We start from the raw sequence: 6,893 nt of genomic DNA, 5'->3' as shown, positions 1-6,893 counted from the left end.
ATCGGAGTTCCGTCTGACGTATTTCTTCTCCGACTTTCACAGAGAAAATCAAAGAGAGATCTGTAGATCGAGCAAGCAAAGGAGAGAAGCAAGAGAGATTTCCTCCCCAGATCTCGCCAGATCCAGCACCTTCTCCATCTTCTTCGACTAGTTGCCGACGAGATTCCGGCAAATCCGGTCATTTTTCCGGCATACTTCTCTTCACTCAAGCCTCAATAAACCTCACTTTCTGTTGAGTGAATCTGTCTAAATCCTAAATTCAAGTTAGAAACCCTAACCTATTCCCCTATTTTTCCGATCATTTGTCATAGCTTCAGGCAACCTCCTTTTTCTTTATTTCTTGTTTTCAAACCCTAGGTTTGTTTAGAAACCATAAATTTTAGTTGGAAACCCTAAATAAGCTTCCAAATTATAGATCCGTTCTTTCTTCTTCAGTTTTCTTCGGTGAAAATCGTCATTTCAGGCTACTCATCTTTGGATTCTTTTCTTTCTTTAGCTGTTGTGCCAATTTTCTTTGTTATTCTCTAATTGAAACCCTAGTTCAAGCTCATAGAAACCTTAGATTCATTGTTCTTATCATCTGAACATGATGTTTGTTGCTGAGATCTGAAAGGCTTGGACAATTTCTATCATTTTCGATCAGTTCGAGATTTAAATTCAGGTAAGTAAGATGCTTTAATAAAATATATTGAATGCATGCTCAGATTTGTTAAATATATAGAAATTGGTTAAGAATAAGCTCAGGAACTTCTTCTGTCACTTTTTCTTTCTTCTTTTCCTGTTTGTATTGAGATATTATATAGATTACCTCAATTAAAGTCATTGCAAGGCTTTAAAAGATAATCTGTTTGTAAAATGTGTATGGTAGAGTTGAAATTTGTTTGTTTTTATAAGAATCAGGTGTGATTTAATTCTCTTGATTTATGTGAACTTATAGTTTTGTTTAATTCTTCACCAATTTGTAGGAAATTGATTTTTTATATATAGCTTTAGTAGTTGTGAACAGCTAATTAACGATTCAGTGGTATGTGTGGAGATTGTTTGAGTCTGACCGCCATGAATTTGGAGTTTAGACAGAATTGCATAGTAGCTGCTGTCCTTTAATTTCTTACATTCTCTAGTTATGATCAGCTCTTTCATTACCTTAGTGTTTAAAAATTAGTGTTTATCAAATGGTTAACCTAATAGATTTTAGCTTTAGTCTTATTGGTTTGATATTTGTATGGTCATGTTTTTTTTTATAAAGACCCTCAAAGAGTAGAAATAATGCCTTAGTAGTCATCCAATTGTTCATAGACAAGTGATAATCGCTATAACCATTAATGCTTGTCTGTGTGTAATGAGAGAGTAGAAGTGGGTATCTTTATAAAATCAGTTTGTTACTCTTAAGTTATATAGGTGAAAATGAGAAAAGCAAGCTTAGTTTTCTATTAGATTTGGGTTGAAATGTTCTTTATCTAACCTCAAGTTATATTTTATTCTGTACAGTTTATATTAGTATATTAATCATGCTAGATCTCTATTGGCATATCGACGAAATGAAAATATGATTATTTAGTTTACCTCAGTTTAGCCTTATACACGTCAGGTGTTCAATTCCATGATGGAATTTATGTTGAATCTGTACTCTTGTATCATATTTAAAATATATCGTTATTATTATGTATGCTTTTGCTATGTGTGATTGGTTAATACTCATGGTAGATTTTATGATGGATGAAAGTTTAGAATGTGTTTGATTGATAAGAGTTAAAGAATATTTCTTATAGATCTGCACAAGGCCTTTGCACCTTTATGACATTGGCAGCCCTCTCACTTTATTTTTCGAGATTTGATTATGGCTGTCTAATGAGGTTAACCTGATCCGCTGATTTATTTCGATCCTTACTCTATCTCTTAGCCCATATGTTGTTGAGGGTTATTGAAATTTCAATTGCCTCATTTAAGGACATTATAAGTACCCATTCTTTTAAATGTTTTTTTTTTTTTTTAAATAATAATTTTTTAGAATCCTTCTCTTTGCAAAGGGCGATGAAAGAGTTATCCCAAGCCCATCTTTTAGGGTGATGTAAATATCATTTAATGTGTTTCTATAATCTGTTGGAAATTTAATATTTCTCTTTCATCTTATAGTTTTGAGTTAGATTCTGAAGATAAATGGATTATTCAGGTGTGATTATCTCAAAACTTCTTATACTCATTCCTGTTTATTTAAATAAATTGTTAATAGGAAGAAGGAGATCAGATGACTACTCTGTTCGATATTATCGACATGAGTACTGTCTGATCTCAAGGCGGGATTAGAAATATTATCATGTGTATTTGATATCAGATGATTACTTTGGCATCATCTGATTTCATTGGAGTCCCCATATTGGGGTTTGTGGTTGGTTTTGAAGTGTTTGATATTGTTTTTACTTTATTAGGCTATCCAGCGGCTGGTCTGGACTAATTAATGTTATTTATCATTTTATGATTGCTATTAGATTGTATATTCTTCTTTGCTTGACACTTGATTTATTTTTAGAATAAAATTTGCGATTATCTGGTAGCCTTTTCTTCTCTTTTTGATAGACTAACACAGTCTTATAGATTTCTGTTAAAATTCTTTAGATATTAGAATTCCCTCTCGTTGCAAGGGCGATGAAGGCGCTAGCCTAAGCCCATCCTTAGGGGACTCGCTTAGTCCAAGTAGCATTCCTCCCATTTATTTAAAGACTTGTCCAAGTCTTTATGGTGTGTATCCCCTAGAAATTAGAAATCCATTCATTGCAAGGGCAATGAAAGAGTTCTCTAAAGCCCTCTCAGGGAGACAGGCTATGTCTCAGACAGAGAAAGTTGTATCCTTTAGAGACAAGCTTTGTCTCGTTAGTGAGTCTTTCCTTAGGAGACATGCCGTGTCTCGTCAGCACCTCTCTTGGAGCTTATCTTTTTGTTTAGGAGTCTCGTACAATCTCATTTTTCTTTCTAAACCTCATCTTTGTGCGTCTTTTGGTTTTTGGAAGAACACCTTGCTCGGCTTGGCATCATACCCCTTACCCTATGGGTATTGGGTTGCACATTTGTTGCACCCTAGGGCTAGGTAGCTGTCCGGCCCGGCTGGGTGTTTTACCTAAACCAAATATGCACAAAGTCTCTTTTTCCTTGTTCGCATTTTTTCTCTATCCTACCTATATGTCTAAGAGACTTGCCCAGTCTCATTCTATTAGCATCCTCCTCTTTGTGCATCATTTAGTTTTGGGAGAACATCATACTCGGCTTGGCATCATACCCCTTACCCTATGGGTATTGGGTTGCACATTTGTTGCACCCTAGGGCTAGGTAGCTGTCCGGCCCGGCTGGATGTTTTACCTTTGCCAAATATGCACAAGGTCTTTCCTTATTACTTGTTGAGCTTTATCTTAGTTTGATTAGTCCACTAGCACAGGAATCCGTCCTTAGTTTAGAGAGTCAATCCTCTTGTTCAGGAATCAAATTCTATCATCATAGGGGTTAGGATTTTATCCAACCTCTCATCAAATCATTTGTTTTTATCCGCTCTTGCAAGGCATAGGATGCTGTCCAACCCTTGCAGAGCTGTGTTTCTGTTCTTTTCCCTCCGCAAAGCATAGGATGCTGTCCAACCTTTGCGGGATATCAGGAGTCTGTCCTCCCCTTATGATGATAGGATTTGTCCCCTTGAGTCAAAAATACTTAAAAACAACAAAAACATCTAAAAAACCAAAAAATCTCAAAAATCTTGAGTCATTAGGAGTAGTTAGGAAATCTGTTTCGAACTACGTTGGCTTGATCCTCTTCCACGAGGTACGTAGTGCAGCTTGAGATTCTTATCTCAGGTCCAGCCAAACCTTTGTAAATAAATCATTTACCCATTTTAAGAAAAAATACCAAAAATCTTCAAAACCTTGTTTTCAACAAGATCTTCCTCTAGAGTTAGGAGTTTGTCCTAGATAAAGAGTTTTAGAGTTTTGAGTTTGTCTTTGATGTGTTGTGTGGTTTGTTTGTGTTTGTGTTAGAGTTAGGAGTTTGTCCTAGAGTTATAGTAGCGCCTCCGTCCAGTCAGTTGGCGATTCATATCGCCGACTGATGATTAAGTCTTGGATACGCTAGTGATCCCATTGTTTCCCTTAGGGCGTACAGCCTAGCTACACATAGATTATAGGAACCACCTGCATTAGCTTAGGGCTAACCTGCATTTAGTTAAGGCATATAGGGTGTCCTAAAATCTACAATCCATTGTAATTTAAATAATCACACAAGAAGCTTTAAGAACTAGTCCGGTCTTTTAGATCGAGTCTAGGATAGAGGTCTAGATGTCTTAGGCATCATAGCTTAGAATAGGTGCGAAGAACTACGTTGCCTTGATTCTCGTGGAGGCGGGGATACGTAGGCTTCTTTGGATGAACATCAGATCATCTAAAGACTCGGGCCTAGGTATAGATTAGAGTCTTAGGGTTGTATAGTATCGAGTCATTTTTCTATGTTTTGCAGTGTTTTCTTACTTTATTGCGCAGACCTTATACTTTTTTGGTGTGTCGTGCATGTGTTTGTTCATCAGAACTTAGACACCCATTAGGCATGTCACTTATAACCTAGCTATGCTTAGGTGACACATGTTTCTTTTTATTTTATCTTGTGTGCCTTTGATTTCATCTCCGAGACATGCATGATTAGATAGACGTCTTCTCGGAGATATTCATTCCCATTCCATATGATTTTCGCCCAAAACTCTTCAAAATTATTAAGTAAATGGCATAAGAGACCAGGTGTTTGCACTTGGGCGGATGAGGTGCTCTTTAGACCTTCCGAATTCGTAACCAGGCACGAACCTTATTTTATATCTCTGGTTATCCGTTGCAACAGAGCATAGTATGGGATCCAGGGCCCATTTGCCTTTTTCCTTGGATGGCGACTCTTCTTTGTTTAAGGTACGCCTCGGATCTGGGCTAGTCCCCGAATCGAGAGATATCTCACCTTTGTATCGCCACTCATGCTGTGAGGGGCATTATTCTTTCGAGAGTTCCTTGGTAGAGCTCTCCATTCACGTGGATGATCCATAGAGACTGTTAGCACGTGGGGGCACGTCCCTCACCGCTCCCTCTCTCGGATCGGGGTCCACAATCTCATACCAACAAATGATGACAGGCCATTGCAAAAGTGAAATAATATTTTTAAACACAATCTCCTTGACCCTATAAAAGTGTTCTTAAAACTTTGCAAAGGGCTTTTGAATGAAAATTGGCAGAAATCCACAACAACGTAGAAGTCATTGACACAATTTACTCTAATAAACCCAGACTACACCATGCTTGAATTGAAATGAAATGAAGGAAGTGACCTGAGCTTCGACTGAGATATGGTGCAGGAATGGTGCCGAGGGTTTGCAGGTAGAGGAGTCAGGCACCGGCGAGAAGAGGCCGATGAATCTTGCCGGAAAATATGATGGATCCCCTTTACTCCCTCTGCAATTTTCTCTTTTACATCCCTCTCTATTTGGTTCTCTTTGATTTTGCTAGGGTTTCTTCAGCAGAATCAGCAAGAAATGCACAGAGAGGGAAGGGTCTGTGGGTGAGAAATGCTGGTGGAACGATGAAGAAAATGAAGAAGTGTTTGTTGGGATGGGTTGTATGTTGTTGGGCTGACGGAAGCCAAAGGTAGAAAAGGTGGAGAAATGAGAAGGGAAGTGAAAGGGTTTCCGCCGGATTCCGGCAAACATCTCACCGGAATCAATGGAGTTTGAGGTTGAAAAAGGGTTTTGTGGTGAAGACAATGAAGGTTGGGCGTAGTAGTAATGGGGCTACAAATGCAGGGTCTGATGGTGGAGGAGGTGAAGAAGATCTAAGGGTTTTGGGTAGCTGAAATGGTGGAGAGGGTTTTAGGGTAATGAGAAGAGGGTTAGCAGGGATGTGGAGGTGGAAATGGTGGAGCTGAACAGAGGAGGAGAAGGTGGAGGTGATCGGAGGTGGTCGGAATCCAGGTATGGTGGTCGGAGAAGAAGGTCTGTAAATTGGGGAAATTATTTAGGGTTTTTGGGATTTTTGATGTTGCAGAGTGGGGTTTGACGAAGACGATCGAATGGGTTTGGTGTTAAATAGAAAGGGATAGAAACAAGGAATGTTGAGGGTAGAGGTATGGGTTGAATGTGATGCTGATTGCTTGTGATGGAGGCCGGAATCCATGGAGATGGTGGAATTCGGCCGGAGCTCCGGCGGGAGTGAGGTCGGAGGTAAAAAAAGAAGAAAAAGAAGAAGAAGAAGAAGAAGAAGAAGAAGAAGAAGAGGATAGAGATGGTGGAGCTCAAACTCTCCCCTTCTCTCTGTAATTTTGGGCAAAAAATGAGAGACCCCCTCCCCTCTATTTCTCTCGTTCGATCAGTTTTATGGAAAAGAGATGATGATTTCGACCCCCCCCCCCTAATTCTCCCTTGGACAGCCCCTCTTCTAATGTATTTCAATAATTTTTCATACCAACAGGGGGGGGGTCAAACAGAAAACAGGGGGCAAATATTTTCTTTTTCTCCACAAATCCTAGGCCTTCATTTTACCTCTTGCATTGGATGGCTAGGATCAAAACCCTAAAAATATCTAGGAAGCTTCCTAACTAATCCTAGCCCCTAACCCCTTAGTAATCTAGATTAGGGTCTAATGGTGACTTGAAGGGGAAGAAAAGCATCTTCGCAAATTACAAAAATGCCCTGGTTCAGGATAATACACCCCTCAATTATGTCATACACTAATCCACATACCCCTATATCTCTCTGGACAGCCCATTACGAAAAATTTGAACTGGTTTTCTAGGCTCCTGCGCACCTCTGCTTCTGGCTGAATCGCCACCCTTCTGAACTTGCACCACGACACTGTCTTAACTTGTTTGCTAGGCAAACGGGCTCGGAT

This window comes from Tasmannia lanceolata, unplaced genomic scaffold (genome assembly GCF_043159265.1).
Source record: "Tasmannia lanceolata isolate RefF3 unplaced genomic scaffold, GAP_Taslan_0.1 ptg000023l, whole genome shotgun sequence".
In the NCBI taxonomy this organism is placed as follows: domain Eukaryota; kingdom Viridiplantae; phylum Streptophyta; class Magnoliopsida; order Canellales; family Winteraceae; genus Tasmannia; species Tasmannia lanceolata.
Note: the sequence above shows the minus strand (reverse complement) of the source record.